Genomic DNA, 9,520 nt, shown 5'->3' on the forward strand with positions numbered 1-9,520 from the left:
ATTCTTATTTATTTAATCCATTTTAGAATAAGGCTGTAATGTAACAAAATGTGGAAGAAGTCAAGGGGTCTATATACTGAACAAATATATAAATGCAACATGCAACATTTTAAAAGATTTTACTGAGTTACAGTTCACATAAGGAAATCAGTCAATTTAAATGAACTCATTCATTAAGTCCTAATCTATGGATTTCACATACAGATATGGGAATACAGATATGCACGTGTTGGTCACAGACACCTTAAAATCAGTCAGTATCTGGTGTGACCACCATTTGCATCATGCAGTTTGACACATCTTCTTCGCATACAGTTGATCAAGCTGTTGACTGTGGCCATGTGGACTGTTGTCTCACTCTTCTTCAACGGTTGTGCGAAGTTGCTGGATATTGGCGGGAACTGGAACAAGCTGTCGGACACGTCAATCCAGAGCATCCCAAACATGCTCAACGGGCAGCCATTTTCACCTTCCAGGAATTATATACAGATCCTTGTGACATGGGGCCGTGCGTTATCATGCTGAAACATGAGGTGATGGTGGAGGATTAATAGCACGACAATGGGCCTCAGGATGTTGTCACGGTATCTCTCTGCATTCAAACTGCCATCAATAAAATGCAATTGTGTTTGTTGTCCGTAGCTTATGCCTGCCCATAACATAACCCCATCGTCACTCTGTTCACAACGTAGACATCAGCAGATCGCTCGCCCACATGACGCAATACACGCTGTCTGCCATCTGCCCGGTACAGTTGAAACCGGGATTCATTTGTGAAGAGCACACTTCTCCAGCATGCCAGTGGCCATCGAAGGTGAGCATTTGCCCACTGAAGTCGGTTACAACGCCGAACTGCAGTCAGGTCAAGACCCTGGTGAGGACGACAAGCATGCAGATGAGATGGTCTCTGATAGTTTGTGCAGAAATTCTTTGTTTACATCAGCTATCCGGGTGGCTGGTCTCTGATCGTTCCGCAGGCGAAACATTTTTGATATGTAGATCTTGGTTACACGTCGTCTGCGGTTGCGAGGCCGGTTGGACGTACTGCCAAATTCTCAAAAACATTGGAGGTGGCTTATGGTAGAGAAATAAACATTAAATTCTCTGGTAACAGCTCTGGTGAACATTCCTGCAGTCAGCATGCCAATTGCATGCTCCCTCAACACTTGAGACATCTGTGGCATTGTGTTGTTTGACAAACCTGCACATTTTAGAGTGGCTTTTTAAAATCCCCAGCACAAGGTGCACTTGTGTAGTGATCATGCTATTTAATCAGCTTCTTGATATGCCACACCTGTCAGGTGGATGGATTATCTTGGCAAAGGATAAATGCTCATTAACAGGGATGTAAACAAAATTGTGAACAAACATTTTGAGAAATAAGCTTTTTGTGTTATTTCAGCTCATGAAACATGAGACCAACACTTTACATGTTGCATTTATATTTTTGCTCAGTATACATACAGCCTTAGAATACACTAAAACTAACCCCTCACCAATCTGTGGATTTCTTACAACTTGGCTCTATCAAATGGTTGTGTATGTCATTGATCTTCTGGGTTTGAATATAAATGTGTGTGGGATTGTGCACGTGAGTACGTACGTGCGCGTAAGTGAATGTGTGAGTACATGTGTGTGTGCATGCACGAGTGTTTGTGTGTGTGTGTTGTACGCACACACTCACACACACTCATGTAGTAAGAGTGCATGTTGGGGTCGCTAAGGGGTCAGGAAAGCAGTGTTTGTGGCTCATTTCCTTGTTTCATGTTGTTGTGCAAGGCACAGTTCACTGGAGTGGATCTGAACATGTCACAGTGTCATGGCGGAGTCTCTGTCTGCTTCTATATGACCTCTCCTCTCCTCTCCTCTCCTCTCCTCTCCTCTCCTCTCCTCTCCTTCTCTTTTCTCCTCCTCTCTCTGTGTCCAGCTACACCACATAATGTAGTAAAGACATTTCTGCTCCAATAAGAAACGATGTAGCCTGGCAGGATTGCATCTCAAATGGCTCCCTATTCCCTACAAAAAAAAAGCACTGCACTTTAAAGGGTACAGGGTTCCATTTGGGACGTAGCCCTAGGTGTCCTTGGATACCCTCATAGAGAAGACTGTATATTCACACTCAGGACACTGTGTGTCTTTGATCTGAAATATCTGCCTCCCCATCATCAGTGCCTTTCATAACCTTCACCACTAAGTTACCGGGGATGACTACTGTACACCAGGTATAAGGGGGTTGACTACTGTACACCAGGTATAAGGGAGTTGACTACTGTACACCAAGTAAAAGGTGGTTGACTACTGTACAGTAGGTACAAGGTGGTTGACTACTGTACACCAGGTATAAGGGGGTTGACTACTGTACACCAGGTATAAGGGGGTTGACTACTGTATAAGGGGGTTGACTACTGTACACCAAGTATAAGGTGGTTGACTACTGTACACCAGGTATAAGGGGGTTGACTACTGTACACCAGGTATAAGGGGGTTGACTACTGTATAAGGGGGTTGACTACTGTACACCAGGTATAAGGGGGTTGACTACTGTATAAGGGGGTTGACTACTGTACACCAAGTATAAGGTGGTTGACTACTGTACAGTAGGTACAAGGTGGTTGACTACTGTACACCAGGTTTAAGGTGGTTGACTACTGTACACCAGGTATAAGGTGGCTGACTACTGTACACCAGGTATAAGGGGGTTGACTACTGTACACCAGGTATAAGGGGGTTGACTACTGTACACCAGGTATAAGGGGGTTGACTACTGTACACCAGGTATAAGGGGGTTGACTACTGTACACCAAGTATAAGGTGGTTGACTACTGTACACCTGGTTTAAGGTGGTTGACTACTGTACACCAGGTATAAGGGGGTTGACTACTGTACACCAGGTATAAGGGGGTTGACTACTGTACACCAGGTATAAGGGGGCTGACTACTGTACACCAGGATTAAGGTGGTTGACTACTGTACACCAGGTTTAAGGTGGTTGACTACTGTACACCAGGTATAAGGTGATTGACTACTGTATAAGGGGGTTGACTACTGTACACCAGGTATAAGGGGGTTGACTACTGTACACCAAGTATAAGGGGGTTGATTACTGTACACCAGGTATAAGGGGGTTGATTACTGTACACCAGGTATAAGGGGGTTGACTACTGTATAAGGGGGTTGACTACTGTACACCAGGTATAAGGGGGTTGACTACTGTACACCAGGTATAAGGGGGTTGACTACTGTATAAGGTGGTTGACTACTGTACACCAAGTATAAGGTGGTTGACTACTGTACACCAGGTATAAGGTGATTGACTACTGTATAAGGGGGTTGACTACTGTACACCAGGTATAAGGGGGTTGATTACTGTACACCAGGTATAAGGGGGTTGACTACTGTACACCAGGTATAAGGGGGTTGACTACTGTATAAGGTGGTTGACTACTGTACACCAAGTATAAGGTGGTTGACTACTGTACACCAGGTATAAGGTGATTGACTACTGTATAAGGGGGTTGACTACTGTACACCAGGTATAAGGGGGTTGATTACTGTACACCAGGTATAAGGGGGTTGACTACTGTACACCAGGTATAAGGGGGTTGACTACTGTATAAGGTGGTTGACTACTGTACACCAAGTATAAGGTGGTTGACTACTGTACACCAGGTATAAGGTGGCTGACTACTGTACACCAGGATTAAGGTGGTTGACTACTGTACACCAGGTTTAAGGTGGTTGACTACTGTACACCAGGTATAAGGTGATTGACTACTGTATAAGGGGGTTGACTACTGTACACCAGGTATAAGGGGGTTGACTACTGTACACCAAGTATAAGGGGGTTGATTACTGTACACCAGGTTTAAGGTGGTTGACTACTGTACACCAGGTTTAAGGTGGTTGACTACTGTACACCAGGATTAAGGTGGTTGACTACTGTATAAGGTGGTGCCAAAAGCTCAAGCCTCTGTCTCCATTAATGGGTTACTGCTAAGTAATCCTTACTCCCTATTTTCCATCGTAACCCCCCTACGCACAGACGTGCACGTGTACACACAAGCAAACGTGCACGCTTGCACTCCCCCACAAAGAACTGGTCTCATGGGCTCTAATCATTCTATAGTTTAGTTCAACATAAACTAGGGATTCTGTGGCTGAATTATCAAAACACAGTTAGACATTCACATAAGTATATGTAAGGTAGAAACGGACTCAGTCACATTACTGTAGTGTAAACTGTTCTCCTTTAGAGCTCAGAGGCTGAATCTGTTAACATGCATAATGTCCTTTTGCAAATAGAGGAGGGGAAGTTTTTAACCGTGTCAGCAAGTGCAGGAGAGAGGGACTGGAGTGTCCCCTACAGTCAAATAATTCATACCCTTTTATGCTTATCCTTCTGTGTCTTAATACAAGCTTCTTGAATATAAATGAACAAGATCACTATGTGAGGAAGTGTAGTGTTTTACAGTATTTCATATTAGAAAGTGTAGTGTTTTACAGTATTTCATATGAGGAAGTGTAGTGTTTTACAGTATTTCATATGAGGAAGTGTAGTGTTTTACAGTATTTCATATGAGGAAGTGTAGTGTTTTACAGTAATTCATATTAGGAAGTGTAGTGTTTTACAGTATTTAATATGAGGAAGTGTAGTGTTTGACAGTATTTCATATGAGGAAGTGTAGTGTTTTACAGTATTTCATATTAGGAAGTGTAGTGTTTTACAGTAATTCATATTAGGAAGTGTAGTGTTTTACAGTATTTAATATGAGGAAGTGCAGTGTTTTACAGTATTTCATATGAGGAAGTGTAGTGTTTTACAGTATTTCATATTAGAAAGTGTAGTGTTTTACAGTAATTCATATTAGGAAGTGTAGTGTTTTACAGTATTTAACATGAGGAAGTGTAGTGTTTTACAGTATTATTACAAGGAAGTGTCGTATTTTACAGTATTTCATATGAGGAAGTGTAGTGTTTTACAGTATTTAATATGAGGAAGTGTAGTGTTTTACAGTATTTAATATTAGGAAGTGTAGTGTTTTACAGTATTTCATATTATGAAGTGTAGTGTTTTACAGTATTTCATATGAGGAAGTGTAGTGTTTTACAGTATTTCATATTAGGAAGTGTAGTGTTTTACAGTATTTAATAAGAGGAAGTGTAGTGTTTTACAGTATTTCATATGAGGAAGTGTAGTGTTTTACAGTAATTCATATTAGGAAGTGTAGTGTTTTACAGTATTTAATATGAGGAAGTGTAGTGTTTTACAGTATTTCATATGAGGAAGTGTAGTGTTTTACAGTATTTCATATTAGGAAGTGTAGTGTTTTACAGTAATTCATATTAGGAAGTGTAGTGTTTTACAGTATTTAATATGAGGAAGTGCAGTGTTTTACAGTATTTCATATGAGGAAGTGTAGTGTTTTACAGTATTTCATATTAGAAAGTGTAGTGTTTTACAGTAATTCATATTAGGAAGTGTAGTGTTTTACACTATTTCATATGAGGAAGTGTAGTGTTTTACAGTATTATTACAAGGAAGTGTCGTATTTTACAGTATTTCATATGAGGAAGTGTAGTGTTTTACAGTATTTAATATTAGGAAGTGTAGTGTTTTACAGTATTTCATATTATGAAGTGTAGTGTTTTACAGTATTTAATATGAGGAAGTGTAGTGTTTTACAGTATTCCATATTAGGAAGTGTAGTGTTTTACAGTATTTAATAAGAGGAAGTGTAGTGTTTTACAGTATTTCATATGAGGAAGTGTAGTGTTTTACAGTATTATTACAAGGAAGCTTAGTATTTTACAGTTTTTCACATGAGGAAGTGTAGTGTTTTACAGTATTATTACAAGGAAGCTTAGTATTTTACAGTTTTTCACATGAGGAAGTGTAGTGTTTTATAGTATTTCATATGAGGAAGTGTAGTGTTTTATAGTACGTCACCTATTTTAGTTCACAGTGTCATTTTTGCCTGCGTGTGTCATCGGTAACTGCTATGGGATGACTGTGAACATTGGTGAAACCTCACACAATCGAAATCACTTTGTTTTATGATTTCTGAACACATACTATGGCCAAATTGGCTCGCATTGCTCAGAGGTAAAGCTACGTAACGGTCTTCCTGGATATACCCTAACGTGCCTGTGAAGTGAAAGAGAAGAGCTCTGATAATACATTGTAGTATTGTCATCGGTGCAGGAACAAGCAAAGCAAAGCACACACTATTTTAGAATAAGTATGTGAAGCAGCTTGTTTCCATTTTAATTGTAAAACAGATAAGCACTAAACACTTCTAAAAGTAAATGACTTGTGAGTAATTACCATCTATTACCTCTAGGTCTCCAGGGAGCCATTTAGGCTGGCCCAGATGGCCACAGAAATGGGATTTAGGGGGCAAATTGACAGCATTATTCACAAAGGCATTATCAATTACCTGGGTATCAATTGTAGTGTAATCACGCTGAAGAGGAGGAAGGTGTCTCGGAGTCCATGCCATGATTGAAAGAACTAAAACCATTGTCATTTTTGTAAGGTTGATAATTAGCTAGAGATGTCTGGATGATTTGTAGACACTCTCTGCTCATTTCTTAGCTGCAGCTTTTCCTTCAGTGAAGACGGGTCTTGGTGGAGGTCATATTAGGAGGTTATATAAAATAAAATAAAAGCTAAATAAAATATAAACCTATGTAGCCATCGTGAAAATAACGAATTTTGAAGTGCAGTGGATGGCCTGTACTACCCAAACTGTAGTTAGAAAACAGGAAATGACTTTGACGCTTGTTTAGGAACGCGTTTGCACCAATACAAAATGGACACGACTAAGGCCCCAGAAGGCATTGGAAGCATCATAAAGATTCCAAGTGGCATTGAACTAAAATGAGACCTTGGCTCATTTATTTAGCAGGTACTTAGCGTGTGTATTTGGTGTCGTTCCTCTAATGGAGGGAAGGGAGATTACAGGCTATTTACAGACTAGAGAGCTATGGAGGCTTTAGTGTAAAAAAACCTGCTTATGTCCCAAAGGGCACCCTATTCCCTACATTAGGGCACTACTTTTTGACGAGCACCATGTGGACCCTTGTCAAAAGTAGTGCACTACATAGGGAATACTGTTGAGCTCCACCTCTTCTCGTTCTCAAGAGCTAACAGACCCAAAACATTGAAAGCTTGACTGACCAAACCACCCTTTCCGAGGATTCTAATATCGTGGTAATGCCCCATAATGAACCAAGTGAAGGATGTGCCATTACATTGTATTCATTTTCTCTCCTGAATGTATTGCAATATGTTTGGCTTTTAATTGGGAACTGGGTGAGTGTTATAGGTGATGGATCGTGTCATGACTTGGACGTTAATTGTGATTACCTTGTGCTTAGCTCATAATGTAACCAATAGGTTCCGTCCTCCACAGCTGTCTAGTGTTCATGATCTCCTGTCTTAACGGGGGCAATCCGACAGTTGAATTAAGCTCATAATGCGTGTGTGTAAGTTATATTCTTCAAGATTGATTTAAAGTCCAAAAAATGGATGCACCAATCCCAAATGCCTACCCTTTTTTTTTTATTAAAGACTTGTTTTAAAGGATTTTTCTAATTTCAGCCAGTTGTTTTTAATAAAGGAGCTCTCACTAAAGTGTTAAACAATTTATTTACAACGTCATACATTTTGTATAATATTTTACATACTGCCCAAATAAATAAAAAAGTCCTGCAGTTTGTAGGATATGTTTGCGAATTCCAATTCGAACAATATGCTATGAACTTAAGATCTCTTTAAGTGTCTGCTTGCTACTTATGTGTTGAGCTTGGAGAGGTCAGACCAGACTGTCGTCCTGTTATCACTATTGTCACCACATTGAGGAGAGAAACAATATATATATACATATATATACATATATATACTTGCATACAGTATTTAAAAAATATATATATATATATATATATTGTCTCTCTATATATACTTGCGTACAGTATTTCTCAAAATGTTGCTCCCATGTCAAAACCTCCCTATCAGCAGGTTGCTCCCTATCAGGGTGGGGGGCAACACGTGACATGGTCCTCATTGTGACATCAATTAGTGGTTGAATTCTGCAACAATCCAATCTGTGACCAGACGAGTGTTGCCACATAATTCAATTCAGTGAGAATAGCTACAAACTGAGCGTTCTGTAAGAAATCTCGATTTTTGGTGTAGAATGAAAGGTTAACTTACATCATTATCCATATCAAGCTTTAACCTCCCACAAGTTGTTCTTCTGTAAATTAAAATACATTTACCTAAATTGGTTAAATCTTCAACGCTAATACTTCATTTATCTATTCCTGCTCAAATTAAAAGTTTCCCCTTAAGTCTTGCTGAGTGTGCCGTAATAGATAAAGCAATTTGCTAATTACAAAAGTTAGTTTTGTCCCCCTGAATAAATAATGCTGATTAATTAGCAAGTCAAAACAAGTGAAGATGATCTATGTTGAATATATCAGTGTCAGAAAACTAGCGTTTCCTTTACACTGCCGGCAGTTTTTAATCACAGACGCAGAAACTTTCCATATCTGATAGGAAATGAATACGTTCTTAGGGGAAAAGGTCTAAAGGAAAAAACACTCAAACACTCAAGTTGTCAAATTACTACTTGGTCAACAAGTAATGACGGTATTATATCAATCATCACCTGAACCAGATTACAACCAACATATGATGTCTATCCTCTATACACTTGGATGCCTTCTCGAGAAAGATGTCTTTAAGTGATTGTAATAGGATTTGATGATGCAGCAAAAACAGATCTGAGACCTGGCAATGGGGTCCCCTGGACCAGGACTGAAGAACACTGCTGTAGTTCAGACATGGAGGATAGGAGGATCACTCTGCTGTAGTTCAGACATGGAGGATCACTCTGCTGTAGTTCAGACATGGAGGATCACTCTGCTGTAGTTCAGACATGGAGGATAGGAGGATCACTCTGCTGTAGTTCAGACATGGAGGATAGGAGGATCACTCTGCTGTAGTTCAGACATGGAGGATAGGAGGATCACTCTGCTGTAGTTCAGACATGGAGGATAGGAGGATCACTCTGCTGTAGTTCAGACATGGAGGATCACTCTGCTGTAGTTCAGACATGGAGGATAGGAGGATCACTCTGCTGTAGTTCAGACATGGAGGATCACTCTGCTGTAGTTCAGACATGGAGGATCACTCTGCTGTAGTTCAGACATGGAGGATCACTCTGCTGTAGTTCAGACATGGAGGATAGGAGGATCTCTCTGCTGTAGTTCAGACATGGAGGATAGGAGGATCACTCTGCTGTAGTTCAGACATGGAAGATAGGAGGATCACTCTGCTGTAGTTCAGACATGGAGGATAGGAGGATCACTCTGCTGTAGTTCAGACATGGAGGATAGGAGGATCACTCTGCTGTAGTTCAGACATGGAGGATAGGAGGATCTCTCTGCTGTAGTTCAGACATGGAGGATAGGAGGATCACTCTGCTGTAGTTCAGACATGGAGGATCACTCTGCT

The sequence above is a fragment of the Oncorhynchus clarkii genome, chromosome 1 (genome assembly GCF_045791955.1).
Source record: "Oncorhynchus clarkii lewisi isolate Uvic-CL-2024 chromosome 1, UVic_Ocla_1.0, whole genome shotgun sequence".
Lineage (NCBI taxonomy): Eukaryota > Metazoa > Chordata > Actinopteri > Salmoniformes > Salmonidae > Oncorhynchus > Oncorhynchus clarkii.